The sequence below is a fragment of the Rhynchophorus ferrugineus genome, unplaced genomic scaffold, assembly GCF_030347505.1.
Source record: "Rhynchophorus ferrugineus isolate W39M unplaced genomic scaffold, kcgeb_rfMv2 rfM2, whole genome shotgun sequence".
Classification (NCBI taxonomy): domain Eukaryota; kingdom Metazoa; phylum Arthropoda; class Insecta; order Coleoptera; family Curculionidae; genus Rhynchophorus; species Rhynchophorus ferrugineus.
The window spans coordinates 59,510,610-59,523,413 of record NW_027472581.1 but is presented as its reverse complement, the minus strand read 5'-3'; positions in this window follow the sequence as shown (position 1 = coordinate 59,523,413).

The window sequence follows — 12,804 nt, the reverse complement described above, 5'->3', positions numbered from 1 at the left end:
GTAAAGTGGTCTTATGAATTAGCGATTTCGTTCCTATTCACATTCCAAGTTAGATCCGGCATGCTAATTAAATTGCCGATTGCCAAATTGCATCATCTCTTACAGTTTCGGACGTATGGCCAATCAAAATTTTACACCTTAGACTCTGTTTCTAGCTTGGGCCAAAATTGTAATTTGGTCTTATGAATTAGCGATTTCGTTCTAAATCACATTCCAAATAATATTCCGCTTGCTAATTACGTTGCCGATTGCCAAATTGCATTGTCTCTTATAGTTTACGAGATTTGGACTATCGAAATTTTACAATTTGGCTCTTCTTCTAACTTGGGTCAAAATTGTAAAATGGTCTTATGAATTAGCGATTTCGTTCCAATTCACATTCCAAGTAATTTCCGGCATGCTAATTACGTTGCCGATTGTCAAGTTGCGTTATCTCTTATTGTTTCCGAGATATGGACTATCGAAATTTTACAATTTGGCTCTTCTTCTAATTTGGGTCAAAATTGTAAAATGGTCTTATGAATTAGCGATTTCGTTCCAATTCAAATTCCAAGTAATATTCGGCATGCTAATTACTTTGCCGATTGCCAAATTGCATTATCTCTTATAGTTTCCAAGATATGGGCTATCGAAATTTTACACCTTAGACTCTGTCTCTAACTTGGGCCAAAATTGTAAAATGGTCTTATGAATTAGCGATTACGTTTAAATTCACATTCCAAGTAATATTTGGCGTGCTAATTACATTGCCGATTGCCAAATTGCATTATCTCTTTTAGTTTCCGAGATATGGGCAATCGAAATTTTACACCTTAGACTCTGTTTCTAACTTGGGCCAAAATTGTAATATGGTCTTATGAATTAGCGATTTTGTTCTAAATCACATTCCAAATAATATTCCGCATGCTAATTACGTTGCCGATTGTCAAATAGTGTTATCCCTTATAGTTTCCGAGATATGGACCATCGAAATTTTACAATTTGGCTCCTCTTCTAACTTGGGTCAAAATTGTAAAATGGTCTTATGAATTAGCGATTTCGTTCCAATTCACATTCCAAGTAATTTCCGGCATGCTAATTACGTTGCCGATTGTCAAGTTGCGTTATCTCTTATTGTTTCCGAGATATGGACTATCGAAATTTTACAATTTGGCTCTTCTTCTAACTTGGGTCAAAATTGTAAAATGGTCTTATGAATTAGCGATTTCGTTCCAATTCACATTCCAAGTAATATTCGACATGCTGATTACATTGCCTATTGCCAAATTGCATTATCTCTTATAGTTTCCGAGATATGGGCAATCGAAATTTTACACATTAGACTCTGTTTCTAACTTGGGCCAATATTGCAAAATGGTCTTATGAATTAGCAATTTCGTTCCAATTCACATTCCAAGTAATCTTCGGCATGCTAATTACGTTGCTGATTGCCAAATTGCTCAAACTCTTATATTTTCCGAGATATGGACTATCGACAATTTACAATATATTGTAATTTGGTCTTATGAATTAGCGATTTCGTTCTAAATCACAATCCAAATAATATTCCGCATGCTAATTACGTTGCCGATTATTGAATTGCATTATCTCTTATAGTTTCCGAGATATGGGAAATCGAAATTTTACCCCTTAGACTATGTTTCTAACTTGGGCCAAAATTGTAAAATGGTCTTATGAATTAGCGATTTCGTTCTAAATCACATTCCAAATAATATTCCGCTTGCTAGTTACGTTGCCGATTGTCAAATAGTGTTATCTCTTATAGTTTACGAGATATGGACTATCGAAATTTTACAATTTGGCTCTTCTTCTAACTTGGGTAAAAATTGTAAAATGGTCTTATGAATTAGCGATTTCGCTCCAATTCACATTCCAAGTAATATTCGGCGTGCTAATTACATTGCCGATTGCCAAATTGCATTATCTCTTATAGTTTCCATGATATGGGCAATCGAAATTTTACACCTTAGACTCTGTCTAACTTGATCCAAAATTTTAAAATGGTCTTATGAATTAGCGATTTCGTTCCAATTCACATTCCAAGTAATATTCGGTATGCTAATTACGTTGCTGATTGTCAAATAGTGTTATCTCTTATAGTTTTCAAGATATGGGCAATCGGAATTTTACACCTTAGACTCTGTTTCTAACTTGGGCCAAAATTGTAAAATGGTCTTATGAATTTGCGATTTCGTTCTAAATCACATTCCAAATAATATTACGCATACTAAATACGTTGCCGATTGTCAAATAGTGTTATCTCTTATAGTTTCCGAGATATGGACTATCGAAATTTTACAATTTGGCTCTTCTTCTAACTTGGGTCAAAATTGTAAAATGGTCTTATGAATTAGCGATTTCGTTCCAATTCACATTCCAAGTAATATTCGACATGCTGATTACATTGCCTATTGCCAGATTGCATTATCTCTTATAGTTTCCGAGATAAGGGCAATCGAAATTTTACACATTAGACTCTGTTTCTAACTTGGGCCAATATTGCAAAATGGTCTTATGAATTAGCAATTTCGTTTAAATTCAGATTCCAAGTAATATTCGGCATGCTGATTACATTGCCGATTGCCAAATTGCATTATCTCTTATAGTTTCCGAGATATGGGCAATCGAAATTTTACCCCTTAGACTCTGTTTCTAACTTGGGCCAAAATTGTAAAATGGTCTTTTGAATTAGCGATTTCGTTCCAATTCACATTCCAAGTAATCTTCGGCATGCTAATTACGTTGCTGATTGCCAAATTGCTCAAACTCTTATATTTTCCGAGATATGGACTATCGACAATTTACAATATATTGACTCTGTTTCTAACTTGGACCAAAATTGTAATTTGGTCTTATGAATTAGCGATTTCGTTCTAAATCACATTCCAAATAATATTCCGCATGCTAATTACGTTGCCGATTATCGAATTGCATTATCTCTTATAGTTTCCGAGATATGGGAAATCGAAATTTTACCCCTTAGACTATGTTTCTAACTTGGGCCAAAATTGTAAAATGGTCTTATGAATTAGCGATTTCGTTCTAAATCACATTCCAAATAAAATTCCGCTTGCTAGTTACGTTGCCGATTGTCAAATAGTGTTATCTCTTATAGTTTACGAGATATGGACTATCGAAATTTTACACCTTAGACTCTGTCTAACTTGATCCAAAATTTTAAAATGGTCTTATGAATTAGCGATTTCGTTCCAATTCACATTCCAAGTAATATTCGGTATGCTAATTACGTTGCTGATTGTCAAATAGTGTTATCTCTTATAGTTTTCAAGATATGGGCAATCGGAATTTTACACCTTAGACTCTGTTTCTAACTTGGGCCAAAATTGTAAAATGGTCTTATGAATTTGCGATTTCGTTCTAAATCACATTCCAAATAATATTACGCATACTAAATACGTTGCCGATTGTCAAATAGTGTTATCTCTTATAGTTTCCGAGATATGGACTATCGAAATTTTACAATTTGGCTCTTCTTCTAACTTGGGTCAAAATTGTAAAATGGTCTTATGAATTAGCGATTTCGTTCCAATTCACATTCCAAGTAATATTCGACATGCTGATTACATTGCCTATTGCCAGATTGCATTATCTCTTATAGTTTCCGAGATAAGGGCAATCGAAATTTTACACATTAGACTCTGTTTCTAACTTGGGCCAATATTGCAAAATGGTCTTATGAATTAGCAATTTCGTTTAAATTCAGATTCCAAGTAATATTCGGCATGCTGATTACATTGCCGATTGCCAAATTGCATTATCTCTTATAGTTTCCGAGATATGGGCAATCGAAATTTTACCCCTTAGACTCTGTTTCTAACTTGGGCCAAAATTGTAAAATGGTCTTTTGAATTAGCGATTTCGTTCCAATTCACATTCCAAGTAATCTTCGGCATGCTAATTACGTTGCTGATTGCCAAATTGCTCAAACTCTTATATTTTCCGAGATATGGACTATCGACAATTTACAATATATTGACTCTGTTTCTAACTTGGACCAAAATTGTAATTTGGTCTTATGAATTAGCGATTTCGTTCTAAATCACATTCCAAATAATATTCCGCATGCTAATTACGTTGCCGATTATCGAATTGCATTATCTCTTATAGTTTCCGAGATATGGGAAATCGAAATTTTACCCCTTAGACTATGTTTCTAACTTGGGCCAAAATTGTAAAATGGTCTTATGAATTAGCGATTTCGTTCTAAATCACATTCCAAATAAAATTCCGCTTGCTAGTTACGTTGCCGATTGTCAAATAGTGTTATCTCTTATAGTTTACGAGATATGGACTATCGAAATTTTACAATTTGGCTCTTCTTCTAACTTGGGTAAAAATTGTAAAATGGCCTTATGAATTAGCGATTTCGTTCCAATTCACATTCCAAGTAATATTCGGCGTGCTAATTACATTGCCGATTGCCAAATTGCATTATCTCTTATAGTTTCCAAGATATGGGCAATCGAAATTTTACACCTTAGACTCTGTCTAACTTGATCCAAAATTTTAAAATGGTCTTATGAATTAGCGATTTCGTTCCAATTCACATTCCAAGTAATATTCGGTATGCTAATTACGTTGCTGATTGTCAAATAGTGTTATCTCTTATAGTTTCCAAGATATGGGCAATCGGAATTTTACACCTTAGACTCTGTTACTAACTTGGGCCAAAATTGTAAAATGGTCTTATGAATTTGCGATTTCCTTCTAAATCACATTCCAAATAATATTACGCATGCTAAATACGTTGCCGATTGTCAAATAGTGTTATCTCTTATAGTTTCCGAGATATGGACTATCGAAATTTTACAATTTGGCTCTTCTTCTAACTTGGGTCAAAATTGTAAAATGGTCTTATGAATTAGCGATTTCGTTCCAATTCACATTCCAAGTAATATTCGACATGCTGATTACATTGCCTATTGCCAGATTGCATTATCTCTTATAGTTTCCGAGATATGGGCAATCGAAATTTTACACATTAGACTCTGTTTCTAACTTGGGCCAATATTGCAAAATGGTCTTATGAATTAGCAATTTCGTTTAAATTCAGATTCCAAGTAATATTCGGCATGCTGATTACATTGCCGATTGCCAAATTGCATTATCTCTTATAGTTTCCGAGATATGGGCAATCGAATTTTACCCCTTAGACTCTGTTTCTAACTTGGGCCAAAATTGTAAAATGGTCTTTTGAATTAGCGATTTCGTTCCAATTCACATTCCAAGTAATCCTCGGCATGCTAATTACGTTGCTGATTGCCAAATTGCTCAAACTCTTATATTTTCCGAGATATGGACTATCGACAATTTACAATATATTGACTCTGTTTCTAACTTGGGCCAAAATTGTAATTTGGTCTTATGAATTAGCGATTTCGTTCTAAATCACATTCCAAATAATATTCCGCATGCTAATTACGTTGCCGATTATCGAATTGCATTATCTCTTATAGTTTCCGAGATATGGGAAATCGAAATTTTACCCCTTAGACTATGTTTCTAACTTGGGCCAAAATTGAAAAATGGTCTTATGAATTAGCGATTTCGTTCTAAATCACATTCCAAATAATATTCCGCTTGCTAATTACGTTGCCGATTGTCAAATAGTGTTATCTCTTATAGTTTACGAGATATGGACTATCGAAATTTTACAATTTGGCTCTTCTTCTAACTTGGGTAAAAATTGTAAAATGGTCTTATGAATTAGCGATTTCGTTCCAATTCACATTCCAAGTAATATTCGGCGTGCTAATTACATTGCCGATTGCCCAATTGCATTATCTCTTATAGTTTCCAAGATATGGGCAATCGAAATTTTACACCTTAGACTCTTTCTAACTTGATCCAAAATTGTAAAATGGTCTTATGAATTAGCGATTTCGTTCCAATTCACATTCCAAGTAATATTCGGTATGCTAATTACGTTGCTGATTGTAAAATAGTGTTATCTCTTATAGTTTCCAAGATATGGGCAATCGGAATTTTACACCTTAGACTCTGTTTCTAACTTGGGCCAAAATTGTAAAATGGTCTTATGAATTTGCGATTTCGTTCTAAATCACATTCCAAATAATATTCCGCATGCTAAATACGTTGCCGATTGTCAAATAGTGTTATCTCTTATAGTTTCCGAGATATCGACTATCGAAATTTTACACTTTGGCTCTTCTTCTAACTTGGGTCAAAATTGTAAAGTGGTCTTATGAATTAGCGATTTCGTTCCAATTCACATTCCAAGTAATATTCGGCATGCTGATTACATTGCCTATTGCCAAATTGCATTATCTCTTATAGTTTCCGAGATATGGGCAATCGAAATTTTACACCTTAGACTCTGTTTCTAACTTGGGCCAATATTGCAAAATGGTCTTATGAATTAGCAATTTCGTTTAAATTCAGATTCCAAGTAATATTCGGTATGCTTATTTCGTTGCCGATTGTCGAATTGCATTATCTCTTATAGTTTCCGAGATATGGGCAATCCAAATTTTACCCCTTAGACTCTGTTTCTAACTTGGGCCAAAATTGTAAAATGGTCTTATGAATTAGCGATTTCGTTCCAATTCACATTCCAAGTAATCTTCGGCATGCTAATTACGTTGCTGATTGCCAAATTGCTCTAACTCTTATATTTTCCGAGATATGGATTATCGACAATTTACAATATATTTACTCTGCTTCTAACTTGGGCTATAATTGTAAAATGGTCTTATGAATTAGCGATTTCGTTCCAATTCAAATTCCAAGTAATATTCGGAATGCTAATTACGTTGCCAATTGCCAAATTGCATTATCTCTTATAGTTTCCGAAATATGGGCAATGGAAATTTTACACCTTAGACTCTGTTTATAACTTGGGCCAAAATTGTAAAATGGTCTTATGAATTTGCGATTTCGTTCTAAATCACATTCCAAATAATATTCCGCATGCTAATTACGTTGCCGATTGTCAAATAGTGTTATCTCTTATAGTTTCCGAGATATGGACTATCGAAATTTTACAATTTAGCTCTTCTTCTAACTTGGGTCAAAATTGTAAAATGGTCTTATGAATTAGCGATTTCGTTCCAATTCACATTCCAAGTAATCTTCGGCATGCTAATTACGTTGCTGATTGCCAAATTGCTCTAACTCTTATATTTTTCGAGATATGGATTATCCACAATTTACAATATATTGACTCTGCTTCTAACTTGGGCTATAATTGTAAAATGGTCTTATGAATTAGCGATTTCGTTCCAATTCACATTCCAAGTAATATTCGGCATGCTAATTACGTTGCCAATTGCCAAATTGCATTATCCCTTATAGTTTCCGAAATATGGGCAATGGAAGTTTTACACCTTAGACTCTGTTTATAACTTGGGCCAAAATTGTAAAATGGTCTTATGAATTAGCGATTTCGTTCCAATTCACATTCCAAGTAATCTTCGGCATGCTAATTACGTTGCCGATTGCCAAATTGCATTAACTCTTATATTTTCCGAGATATGGACTATCGAAATTTTACAATTTGGCTCTTCTTCTAACTTGTGCCAAAGTTGTAAAAGGTCTTATGAATTAGCGATTTCGTTCCTATTCACATTCCAAGTTAGATCCGGCATGCTAATTAAATTGCCGATTGCCAAATTGCATCATCTCTTACAGTTTCGGACGTATGGCCAATCAAAATTTTACACCTTAGACTCTGTTTCTAACTTGGGCCAAAATTGTAAAATGGTCTTTTGAATTAGCGATTTCGTTCCAATTCACATTCCTAGTAATCTTCGGCATGCTAATTACGTTGCTGATTGCCAAATTGCTCTAACTCTTATATTTTCCGAGATATGGACTATCGACAATTTACAATATATTGACTCTGCTTCTAACTTGGGCCAAAATTGTAAAAGGTCTTATGAATTAGCGATTTCGTTCCTATTCACATTCCAAGTTAGATCCGGCATGCTAATTAAATTGCCGATTGCCAAATTGCATTATCTCTTACAGTTTCGGAGGTATGGCCAATCAAAATTTTACACCTTAGACTCTGTTTCTAACTTAGGCCAAAATTGTAAAATGGTCTTATGAATATGCGATTTCGTTCTAAATCTCATTCCAAATAATATTCCGCATGCTAATTACGTTGCCGGTTGTCAAATAGTATTATCTCTTATAGTTTGCGAGATATTGACTATCGAAATTTTACAATTTGGCTCTTCTTCTAACTTGAATCAAAATTGTAAAATGATCTTATGAATTAGGGATTTCGTTCCAATTCACATTCCAAGTAATATTCGGCATGCTGATTACATTACCTATTACTAAATTGCATTATCTCTTATAGTTTCCGAGATATGGGCAATCGAAATTTGACACCTTAGACTTTGTTTCTAACTTGGGCCAAAATTGTAAAATGGTCTTATGAATTTGCGATTTCGTTCTAAATCACATTCCAAATAATATTCCGCATGCTAATTACGTTGCCGATTGTCAAATAGTGTTATCTCTTATAGTTTCCGAGATATGGACTATCGAAATTTTACAATTTGGCTCTTCTTCTAACTTGGGTCAAAATTGTAAAATGGTCTTATGAATTAGCGATTTCCTTCCAATTCACATTCCAAGTATTATTCGCCGTGTGTAATTACATTGCCGATTGCCAAATTGCATTATCTCTCATAGGTTCCAAGATATGGGCAATCGAAATTTTACACCTTAGACTTTGTTTCTAACTTGATCCAAAATTGTAAAATGGTCTTATAAATTAGCGATTTCGTTCCAATTCACATTCCAAGTAACATTCGGCATGCTGATTACATTACCTATTACTAAATTGCACCATCTCTTATAGTTTCCGAGATGTGGGCAATCGAAATTTGACACCTTAGACTTTGTTTCTAACTTGGGCCAATATTGCAAAATGGTCTTATGAATTAGCGATATCGTTCCAATTCACATTCCAAGTAATTTTCGGCATGCTAATTACGTTGCCGATTGTCAAATTGCGTTATCTCTTATAGTTTTCGAGATATGGAGTATCGAAATTTTACAATTTGGCTCTTCTTCTAACTTGGGTCAAAATTGTAAAGTGGTCTTATTAATTAGCGATTTCGTTCTAATTCACATTCCAAGTAATATTCGGCATGCTGATTATATTGCCTTTTGCCAAATTGCATTATCTCTTATAGTTTCCGAGATATGGGCAATCGAAATTTTACACCTTAGACTCTGTTTCTAACTTGGGCCAATATTGCAAAATGGTCTTATGAATTAGCAATTTCGTTTAAATTCAGATTCCAAGTAATATTCGGTATGCTGATTTCGTTGCCGATTGTCGAATCGCATTATCTCTTATAGTTTCCGAGGTATGGGAAATCGAAATTTTACCCCTTAGACTATGTTTCTAATTTGGGCCAAAATTGTAAAATGGTCTTATGAATTAGCGATTTCGTTCTAAAATCACATTCCAAATAATATTCCGCTTGCTAATTACGTTGCCGATTGTCAAATAGTGTTATCTCTTATAGTTTTCGAGATATGGACTATCGAAATTTTACAATTTGGCTCTTCTTCTAACTTGGGTCAAAATTGTAAAATGGTCTTATGAATTAGCGATTTCGTTATAATTCACATTCCAAGTAATCTTCGGCATGCTGATTATATTGCCTTTTGCCAAATTGCATTATCTCTTATAGTTTCCGAGATATGGGCAATCGAAATTTTACACCTTAGACTCTGTTTCTAACTTGGGCCAATATTGCAAAATGGTCTTATGAATTAGCAATTTCGTTTAAATTCAGATTCCAAGTAATATTCGGTATGCTGATTTCGTTGCCGATTGTCGAATCGCATTATCTCTTATAGTTTCCGAGGTATGGGAAATCGAAATTTTACCCCTTAGACTATGTTTCTAATTTGGGCCAAAATTGTAAAATGGTCTTATGAATTAGCGATTTCGTTCTAAAATCACATTCCAAATAATATTCCGCTTGCTAATTACGTTGCCGATTGTCAAATAGTGTTATCTCTTATAGTTTTCGAGATATGGACTATCGAAATTTTACAATTTGGCTCTTCTTCTAACTTGGGTCAAAATTGTAAAATGGTCTTATGAATTAGCGATTTCGTTATAATTCACATTCCAAGTAATCTTCGGCATGCTAATTACGTTGCTGATTGCCAAATTGCTCTAACTCTTATATTTTCCGAGATATGGATTATCGACAATTTACAATATATTTAGTCTGCTTCTAACTTGGGCTATAATTGTAAAATGGTCTTATGAATTAGCGATTACGTTTAAATTCACATTCCAAGCAATATTCGGCGTGCTAATTACATTGCCGATTGCCAAATTGCATTATCTCTTATAGTTTCCGAGATATGGGCAATCGAAATTTTACACCTTAGACTCTGTTTCTAACTTTGGCCAAAATTGTAATTTGGTCTTATGAATTAGCGATTTCGTTCTAAATCACATTCCAAATAATATTCCGCATGCTAATTACGTTGCCGATTGTCGAATTGCATTATCTCTTATAGTTTCCGAGATATGGGAAATCGAAATTTTACCCCTTAGACTATGTTTCTAACTTGGGCCAAAATTGTAAAATGGTCTTATGAATTAGCGATTTCGTTCTAAATCACATTCCAAATAATATTCCGCATGCTAATTACGTTGCCGATTGTCGAATTGCATTATCTCTTATAGTTTCCGAGATATGGGCAATCGAAATTTTACACCTTAGACTCTTTCTAACTTGATCCAAAATTGTAAAATGGTCTTATGAATTAGCGATTTCGTTCCAATTCACATTCCAAGTAATATTCGGTATGCTAATTACGTTGCTGATTGTCAAATAGTGTTATCTCTTATAGTTTCCAAGATATGGGCAATCGAAATTTTACACCTTAGACTCTGTTTCTAACTTGGGCCAAAATTGTAAAATGGTCTTATGAATTTGCGATTTCGTTCTAAATCACATTCCAAATAATATTCCGCATGCTAATTACGTTGCCGATTGTCAAATAGTGTTATCTCTTATAGTTTCCGAGATATCGACTATCGAAATTTTACACTTTGGCTCTTCTTCTAACTTGAGTCAAAATTGTAAAATGGTCTTATAAATTAGCGATTTCGTTCCAATTCACATTCCAAGTAATTTTCGGCATGCTAATTACGTTGCCGATTGTCAAATTACGTTGCCTCTTATAGTTTTCGACATATGGACTATCGAAATTTTACAATTTGGCCCTTCTTCTAACTTGGGTCAAAATTGTAAAGTGGTCTTATGAATTAGCCATTTCGTTCCAATTCACATTCCAAGTAATATTCGGCATGCTGATTACTTTGCCGATTGCCAAATTGCATTGTCTCTTATAGTTTCCAAGATATGGGCTATCTAAATTTTACACCTTAGACTCTTTCTAACTTGATCCAAAGTTGTAAAATGGTCTTATGAATTAGCGATTTCGTTCCAATTCACATTCCAAGTAATATTCGGTATGCTAATTACGTTGCTGATTGTCAAATAGTGTTATCTCTTATAGTTTCCAAGATATGGGCAATCGAAATTTTACACCTTAGACTCTGTTTCTAACTTGGGCCAATATTGCAAAATGGTCTTATGAATTAGCAATTTCGTTTAAATTCAGATTCCAGGTAATATTCGGTATGCTTATTTCGTTGCCGATTGTCGAATTGCATTATCTCTTATAGTTTCCGAGATATGGGCAATCCAAATTTTACCCCTTAGACTCTGTTTCTAACTTGGGCCAAAATTGTAAAATGGTCTTATGAATTAGCGATTTCGTTCCAATTCACATTCCAAGTAATTTCCGGCATGCTAATTACGTTGCCGATTGTCAAGTTGCGTTATCTCTTATTGTTTCCGAGATATGGACTATCGAAATTTTACAATTTGGCTCTTCTTCTAATTTGGGTCAAAATTGTAAAATGGTCTTATGAATTAGCGATTTCGTTCCAATTCAAATTCCAAGTAATATTCGGCATGCTAATTACTTTGCCGATTGCCAAATTGCATTATCTCTTATAGTTTCCAAGATATGGGCTATCGAAATTTTACACCTTAGACTCTGTTTCTAGCTTGGGCCAAAATTGTAATTTGGTCTTATGAATTAGCGATTTCGTTCTAAATCACATTCCAAATAATATTCCGCTTGCTAATTACGTTGCCCATTGCCAAATTGCATTGTCTCTTATAGTTTACGAGATTTGGACTATCGAAATTTTACAATTTGGCTCTTCTTCTAACTTGGGTCAAAATTGTAAAATGGTCTTATGAATTAGCGATTTCGTTCCAATTCACATTCCAAGTAATCTTCGGCATGCTAATTACGTTGCTGATTGCCAAATTGCTCTAACTCTTATATTTTCCGAGATATGGATTATCGACAATTTACAATATATTTACTCTGCTTCTAACTTGGGCTATAATTGTAAAATGGTCTTATGAATTAGCGATTTCGTTCCAATTCAAATTCCAAGTAATATTAGGCATGCTAATTACTTTGCCGATTGCCAAATTGCATTGTCTCTTATAGTTTCCAAGATATGGGCTATCGAAATTTTACACCTTAGACTCTGTTTCTAGCTTGGGCCAAAATTGTAATTTGGTCTTATGAATTAGCGATTTCGTTCTAAATCACATTCCAAATAATATTCCGCTTGCTAATTACGTTGCCCATTGCCAAATTGCATTGTCTCTTATAGTTTACGAGATTTGGACTATCGAAATTTTACAATTTGGCTCTTCTTCTAACTTGGGTCAAAATTGTAAA